Source organism: Microcebus murinus, chromosome 10 (assembly GCF_040939455.1).
Source record: "Microcebus murinus isolate Inina chromosome 10, M.murinus_Inina_mat1.0, whole genome shotgun sequence".
In the NCBI taxonomy this organism is placed as follows: domain Eukaryota; kingdom Metazoa; phylum Chordata; class Mammalia; order Primates; family Cheirogaleidae; genus Microcebus; species Microcebus murinus.
Genome location: NC_134113.1, coordinates 74,599,298 through 74,606,200, shown reverse-complemented (window position 1 = coordinate 74,606,200; position 6,903 = coordinate 74,599,298). Strand labels below are relative to the sequence as shown.

The 6,903-nt window shown below is 46.7% G+C and overlaps 1 pseudogene; it reads right to left on the bottom strand.

The window, feature by feature from the left end:
* Positions 1–3,482: 3,482 nt before the first annotated feature.
* LOC105862276 (inositol 1,4,5-trisphosphate receptor-interacting protein-like 1) lies at positions 3,483–5,369 on the bottom strand (annotated as a pseudogene).
* Between the last annotated feature and the right edge of the window lie 1,534 nt (positions 5,370–6,903).

The window sequence follows — 6,903 nt, the reverse complement described above, 5'->3', positions numbered from 1 at the left end:
CTTTTGAATGCCATTTTTTTTTAAAGGCTGGATGTTTAATTGAACACATTAAATAAATAAAACTTCTCATTGCACCTAAGTTAAACATGACGAATAGAATTATAACCAAAATTAATTCTTTTTCAAAAGCCATTAAGTCCCTTGCTGTTTTAATCCGTTTTGGATTAAAGTGGCTTTAAAAAAAAGGTTTTAAGCTGGTGCGCATTCAGCCAGAGATTTTTCCTCTCCCAGCCTTTCCTCCATTGTTGGTCGATATTCCTGTTCTTAGAGTTCTGTTTGGAGAGATTCTCTTGAATATCTGGTGGTCTTTTCTCTGGTCTTCCTATATCTAAACTTGCCCTGGCACATCTCTAACCCACTATTATCTCCCCTCGTACTTCTAGAAAGATCTTTCTAGAACACAAATCCTTTTCATTGCTTCCTTGCTTAACATCCTCAATATTTTCCCCTAGAATTTGGAATAAAATTCGAATGCCTTGCCACGGCATAGGCTGTCCTGCACGATTTGGTTCCATGTCTGTCCCCATGTCTGTCCCTGATGTTTAAAGAGGTAGGGATCTCTGTAGGGCGGGAACTCCACCTACAACATTTTTTTTATTTCTGTGTCTCAACACCTGCCACCAGCACTTACTGTCTTTACATGGTTGGATGGATGGATGGATGGATGGATGGATGGATGAATGGATGGTCTTATGTCTCTCAGGCCTTCCTTTATTAATGGTGTTCTCATTAGAAAGAGTTCATATTATGTTTATAAAGACGATTTTATGCATCAGGGTGGAATCCTGGGAAGTCTGATGTATTTGCATGGCTATTAAGTGCCAACAACATGCTCTATACACAGTAATCCCTCAAAAAATGATTGCTGAACAAAATTGAATGTTGCTCATGTCCTCCACATAGCCTCATCCTACACGTTCTAGAAATAAAATCAACCTATTAAGGCTGTTTGTGTATGGCACTGCCACAGAGGGAGCGAGAGAGAGCGTAAAATGAAATACATAACTGAGTTTATGGCGCCCAAACAACGCCACCAGCTTTCAGATGAAGATGCATGTGGCGCTCAGGAAGAGCTTCCTGGGGACAAGGGGACTGCTTAGGTAGTGGGAGGAGCGCATTTCCCAAAAGGGCAAGAGCTAGAGCAGCCAGGAACGCTAAAGGCAGAGACAAAAGCAAAAGTAATATAATCCTCATCACTATTCCCGTTATGTTGAGACATTAGAGTAATAGGATTACATATTCCTTCTGCCCAACGATTCCACTTTAATTTTATCACCATTCTGAACCCATTAAAAATATACTCTGGTTCCTCTCTGAGCCACAATGCTAATGAGGTAGTGCTATTAGCGTCAGGGCTTAGTCTGAAGTAATTACTTTTAGCCACATTTTGGCTTCTTCCCTGAAATGTGGGAATGCGAGGAAGTGATTCTGGAAGTGCTTTAACAGGCTTTTAAAACAGATGCTTTCATTTGGAACACTGGCTCCAGGAATCGTCAACCACTAGGGAACAGCCATCCATAAAAATAATGATTTCTGTTCAGAATGAATGACTAGAATCAGTTTCCTAGTTCCCAGAATTTTATTGTTGACACTGTTGATGACACTCTCTGAGGGTATTTTTAGTAAACTTTAGTTCCTGTGCTGTGGTTTCTCCACAAAGCCTTTCTCTCTTTCTCTTTGTCTCTTCTTTTTTTTTTTTTAAGTTGATGTTTGTTTTGTTATTCTTGATGTTTTGTTTTTATTTTTTTTTATTTTTGTTTTTACAGAATAGCCTCCTTTATTGAATTGTAACTGAAACACCAGCAAATGATTTTCTAAACAAGAAGTATATGGATACAGAGCCAGCCATCAGTTGCATCTTACCTTGAAAGTAGTACCTGATGGATGCCAGCAAGCGACAGGGGACACAGCAGCTAGTATGCAACAGGAGCCCCCAGTATTGCCTGGCATCAGCTTCTGGGGCACTTTTAATTTATTTTGGCTTTGTATGTATGTGTGTGTGTTGCGGGGGGGGGGGGGGGGGTGTTAGGCTGTGGATTCTACAACTGAAGCCCTTAAAGGCCAGCCATCTGATCCCCTTTGAGGTCAAGTTAAATGGGGACAGACTTTCCTCCCCAGTAGATCTTCCTGGCAGAGCTAGGTAGAACAGCATTGGAATTTCCAAAACAACCACACCCATAACTATAGTTGCATTTCTTAACACTCCTCCTCAGCATGCCCAAGGTTTTGAAAGAAAAGAAAAATACACCGATCACATCTCTAGAAGCACGATTGTGTTAGGTTTGGACTGCTTCATAATCCCTTCCTGTCCAACCCTGGCATCGGGCCTGGATCGTGATGACCCCTCTTTTCAAAACCGCAAACATAGTTCAAATAATCCCTTCATCATCTTTGAAAAGAGAATACAAATGCATGACCAGACTGAGAAAAAGCACAGCTACACATGGTAGCTAAACATTCTTTCCACTTAACAAACAAGTGGCTTCTCCTCAGAAACAAAGTAATCGTTGATCTCAGAACCCTCAAAAGCAATGTCCCTTTAAAAATAACGTTTCCATGCACTAAAAAGTTCATTATACGTTGGCTATTTCATTAATTATATAAACACATTATCTCAATTATGAGATGGGTCTCTATTGACTTACAATTTGTGAATCAAGGCTTATTATTTAGGTAATACTGGAGTTCTTTCAGATGCATAAAAACAGCTATATTGCCATATGAAAATGGGCTAAAATTGTAGTCTCAGCTACTGGAGAGGCTGAGGCAAGAGGATCACTTGAGCCCAGGTGTTCGAACCTATAGTTAGCTATGATGATGCCACTGTACTCTACCCAGGGCAACAGAGAAAGACCCTGTCTCACAAAAAAAAAAAAAAAAAAAAAAAAAAAAAGACTAAATTAAGAAAATGGAAAATAAACATCTTGATTATATTTTCAAAATAGAGATGGCCTGAAAAATTAGAACCTAAAAATATGAGAAGTTGCCCATCACTATATTTGGAATAAAATGGAGTTCCATCAGCTTGGATGGGAATTAAGCTAACAGTTCAGAGTAAACCAATTCACAAGGAACATGTTGAAAGTCATTCACAGAAAGGATTAAGCTGGAATGGAGGTATTCTCCGGTTCTCTTTTGCTTCCAGTGTTAACAGAAAAACATTAACTTCACAGGCCTCCTCTGGATTTCAACTCCTTAGCAGCAAGATCCGACCATAATATCTGTTTCCCTGGAACTTCTTTGGGTCGCGATGAAAGTCAAAAGAAGAAAGCCTTAGAGGACTCACCCTACATTAGGCCCCGCAGGCTGCATCCATCCTCACGACCATTTTGCACACTCCTTGAAGTGTCTTCATCTATCATAGTCCCTACCAGCAAGGTGAAGGTCCCATACACTGCTGATATATCTGAAAAATAAACTCTTTTGCAACCTGAGGAATCAGAAATATCTGCTTCCATTTTTTTTTCTTTTTTAATGTCCTTTACATTAAGGTGCTACAGCCAGTGGGGCACAAAGCAGAGTTTTTACCTGGGTCAGAAGGTTATGAAACTCTTCCACTGCCTGTGCATGTGCCATTGGGTTTAGCACCAGGTGTTGGAAGAGATTGACAGGCTCAGCATTCCGAAATGCCTTAGGGATCGGGATGGTCAGGGGCAGGAAAGTGTTACCAATGAGGAAATGATGGAGGGTCCTCTCCTGGAGGCCACAGCCCAAGAACCAGAGAATGTCCTGGAGCCGCTGAGAGAGCACGTTGTGCTACCAGTCGGTTAGGGGCAGCCGTAGCAACAGGTGCATGAGGGCCGTTTTGAAGTGGTAAGAGGTGAGGATGGGGCGGGATGTCCCATGGGGTAAGCTCTGATGGTCCCGGAGACTTATAATGATCTGGAGGCACTTTATTTTTTTTATTTATTTATTTTTTTTTTTGAGACAGAGTCTCGCTTGTTGACCAGGCTAGAGTGAGTGCCGTGGCGTCAGCCTAGCTCACAGCAACCTCAAACTCCTGGGCTCAAGCGATCCTTCTGCCTCAGCCTCCCGAGTAGCTGGGACTACAGGCATGTGCCACCATGCCCGGCTAATTTTATATATATATTAGTTGGCCAATTAATTTCTTTCTATTTATAGTAGAGACGGGGTCTTGCTCTTGCTCAGGCTGGCTTCGAACTCCTGACCTTGAGCAATCCGCCCGCCTCGGCCTCCCAGAGTGCTAGGATTACAGGCGTGAGCCACCGCGCCCGGCTTGGAGGCACTTTAGGTGACAGGTGTTCTCAGGGGCAAAACGCCCTACCATCTTCAGGAACAAGTGTTCACAGGCTGCAAAGGACTCAGGCCAGTCTATACTGGTGAGCTGTTCCTGGTCAGGAGCCTGACTCAACAGGTAGACCAAGGTATCTTCCCGCTGCACCCCCAGGACCAAGTGGATTGAAAGAAAGCGGCCTGAGCGATAGTCCAGCCTGAGCTTGCAGGAGGTGGTAGATGGTGGGAGACTGAGTTTAAAGTCATATTTATGGGCCACAAGGGCCCAGGCATTGCCCACCATCATCTGGAACCACTGCATGGTCTTGCACACATCCAGGTGGAGGCCGGTGCAGAGAGCTGCCTTGATGGAGCTGCTACACTTCCCTAAGACCGCCGACGGGTCCCTGGGGTGGTGCACCAGGCATAGCACGTCCCCTAGGAGTTTCTCCTGCCTGCACATGCATTCCCACTCCACCAGCACATGGCCACATCGGCGGCCTAGGGACAAATCCCTCATCTCCAGGACAAACATAGTGCCCTGAGGAGGGACAATGGGCACCAGGATATCAAATTTCTGAGTCTCATGGAGTGTTCACCCTCTCTCAAAGGCAGCCCCGATGCCCAAACCGTCCTCCAACTGCGGGTGAGCCTCCCGGCGGCTGAGCACCCGACAGGCCTCGATGAGATCGTCCACAAAGCTCTCCACAAACTCACAGGTGCCAGGCAGGTGGCGGATGGCATTTTGCATATAATGTTGGTAAAAGGATTCCAGGGCCTCCCAAGTGGGGAAATCAGCGAGCCAGTGGTAAGAGGTGATGGGCACAACGCGAACTTCCTCCTCCTCCTCTTCCTCACTGCTGGAATCAAAGGCCGGCTCATGCTGCATGTTCTGTCGTATGAGTGGTCGTTGGGTGTGCTTCCTCTCCAGAAGTTTTCTGCCTTCTGCCTCTGCTCAGCTGCTCGCCTTCTCTCTCCAAACTCTCTAACTGGCACGTCTCCTCGCTCATTCGCTTCTCCAGCTACTGACTTCTGGCTAGTGTGTCCAGGTCCGTCCGGTCACTGACCATCAAGGGGTGGTGAACAACATACATTATTGCCAAGAACAGCAGGCTCATCCCAGCCATGGAGGCCTCCGCATCTGCGGTGTGGACGCGGCTCTCCCCTCCTTCCTTTGGAACTTGGCCTTGCCTAGTCTTGCACGGCCTGACCGTCCCTGCCTTCTCCCCCTCGGGGTGGGATCTCCGGATTCACCGCTGGGGCCGCAGCTTGGGAGTGGCCCCGCTCCCCTCTCGGGGATATAGACCGTGTAGGTCCGAGTGTTTGAACGTCCGTGCGCGGTGGGCCCCTGCGAGGGTGCCAGCCCGTAGCTGCAGCTCCCGCCATCCCCATGTTTTGTTTTCAAATTGTGACAAAAAAGAAAAGAGGGAGAAAGACCAAAGCCTAAAGGATAGGCTTTATATAAGGTTTGTGACATGGGGGAGGAGCAATGACGAGAGAAGAAAGTGGACTTTTCTTATTTGTGGAGAGCATGGGATTGGGAGTAGTGGTGGATGAGGGTTATTCTTTTCCTACTGTTGGATTCTTGGGAGGATGAAGCAGTTACACCTGGGGCCATCTTGGGTCTATGAGGAGACGTGGTGGGGAATTAGGGGAAATAGTTACTGAGCAGAAGCTAAATGCCTTGGAATAGATCCAAAGTGGATGCTTCGGATGACACTGGGTTTTTGAACCATGCTGCAGGGTTGGCTACTCATGCACATCACCCTAAACCTAAAGGGCCCTCTGCTGTGGCGGGCCTGCTGATGCTCTTTCTTTGGCTCCGTTTGGGCCCCAACCATCCCCATGTTCAGCACGAGGTCCGTGGGAGGCACAGATGCTGCTTATGGGAATTCTTTCTCTTAGAACAGGATGATGCTTAACTGCCACTAGGTGATTCCCCTTGGCATCCCACCCTTGTGGCCCCATACACATCTCACCCGCCTCTGCTCTCCAGCTGGGCCATCTTTGTGCTCCAAGGCCCTGTTTCAGAGCTCTTACTGCTGAGCGCAGCGCTGCCCTTCCTCCCTTTTGAGAAGCTTTTCCCCATTGCGAATTTCCAACAGCTCTCTAGGGCCACGCTCCCCAGCCCAGCCCTTCACCCACCGACATCAGGCCAAGCACTTGTTTTTAGCACCCAAGGGGAGAGGCCATGGAAGGCAGCACTGCAACTGGGAAAATCCCACAGACTCTCACGCAGTCCTTGGATTGGTCTCTGCAGCAGGTGGTCTTCCTCTGCTCTCTTGCTGGCCTTGCTCTTCAGCTGACCTTGAAATGCTCTCTCCCCCAAGTCTCCTCTCCATTGAAAAGTCTTCCTTTCCTGGTGCCTCCCTCTTCACCTCCCACAGTAATTCCCTGAGAAGTGTGGGTTTAATACTCCTTTTTCCTCTACAAAACTGTAAACTCCCAAGGGTAGGGGTCCTGCTGTCTTTCTTTTCTATGTTCTATCACTACAGTCCTTGAATCCATGGTGACAACTGTACTTGTTTACAACAGATATAAAACGAGCCTCAGTTAGACACCAGGCACTGTAAGGGGGCACAGAGATATATCCACTCAACAACCATGTTTAGAGATCCTATTATGTGTCAGGCAGGGTGCTCAGCACCGTGGGACCCTGGCCTCCTGCCG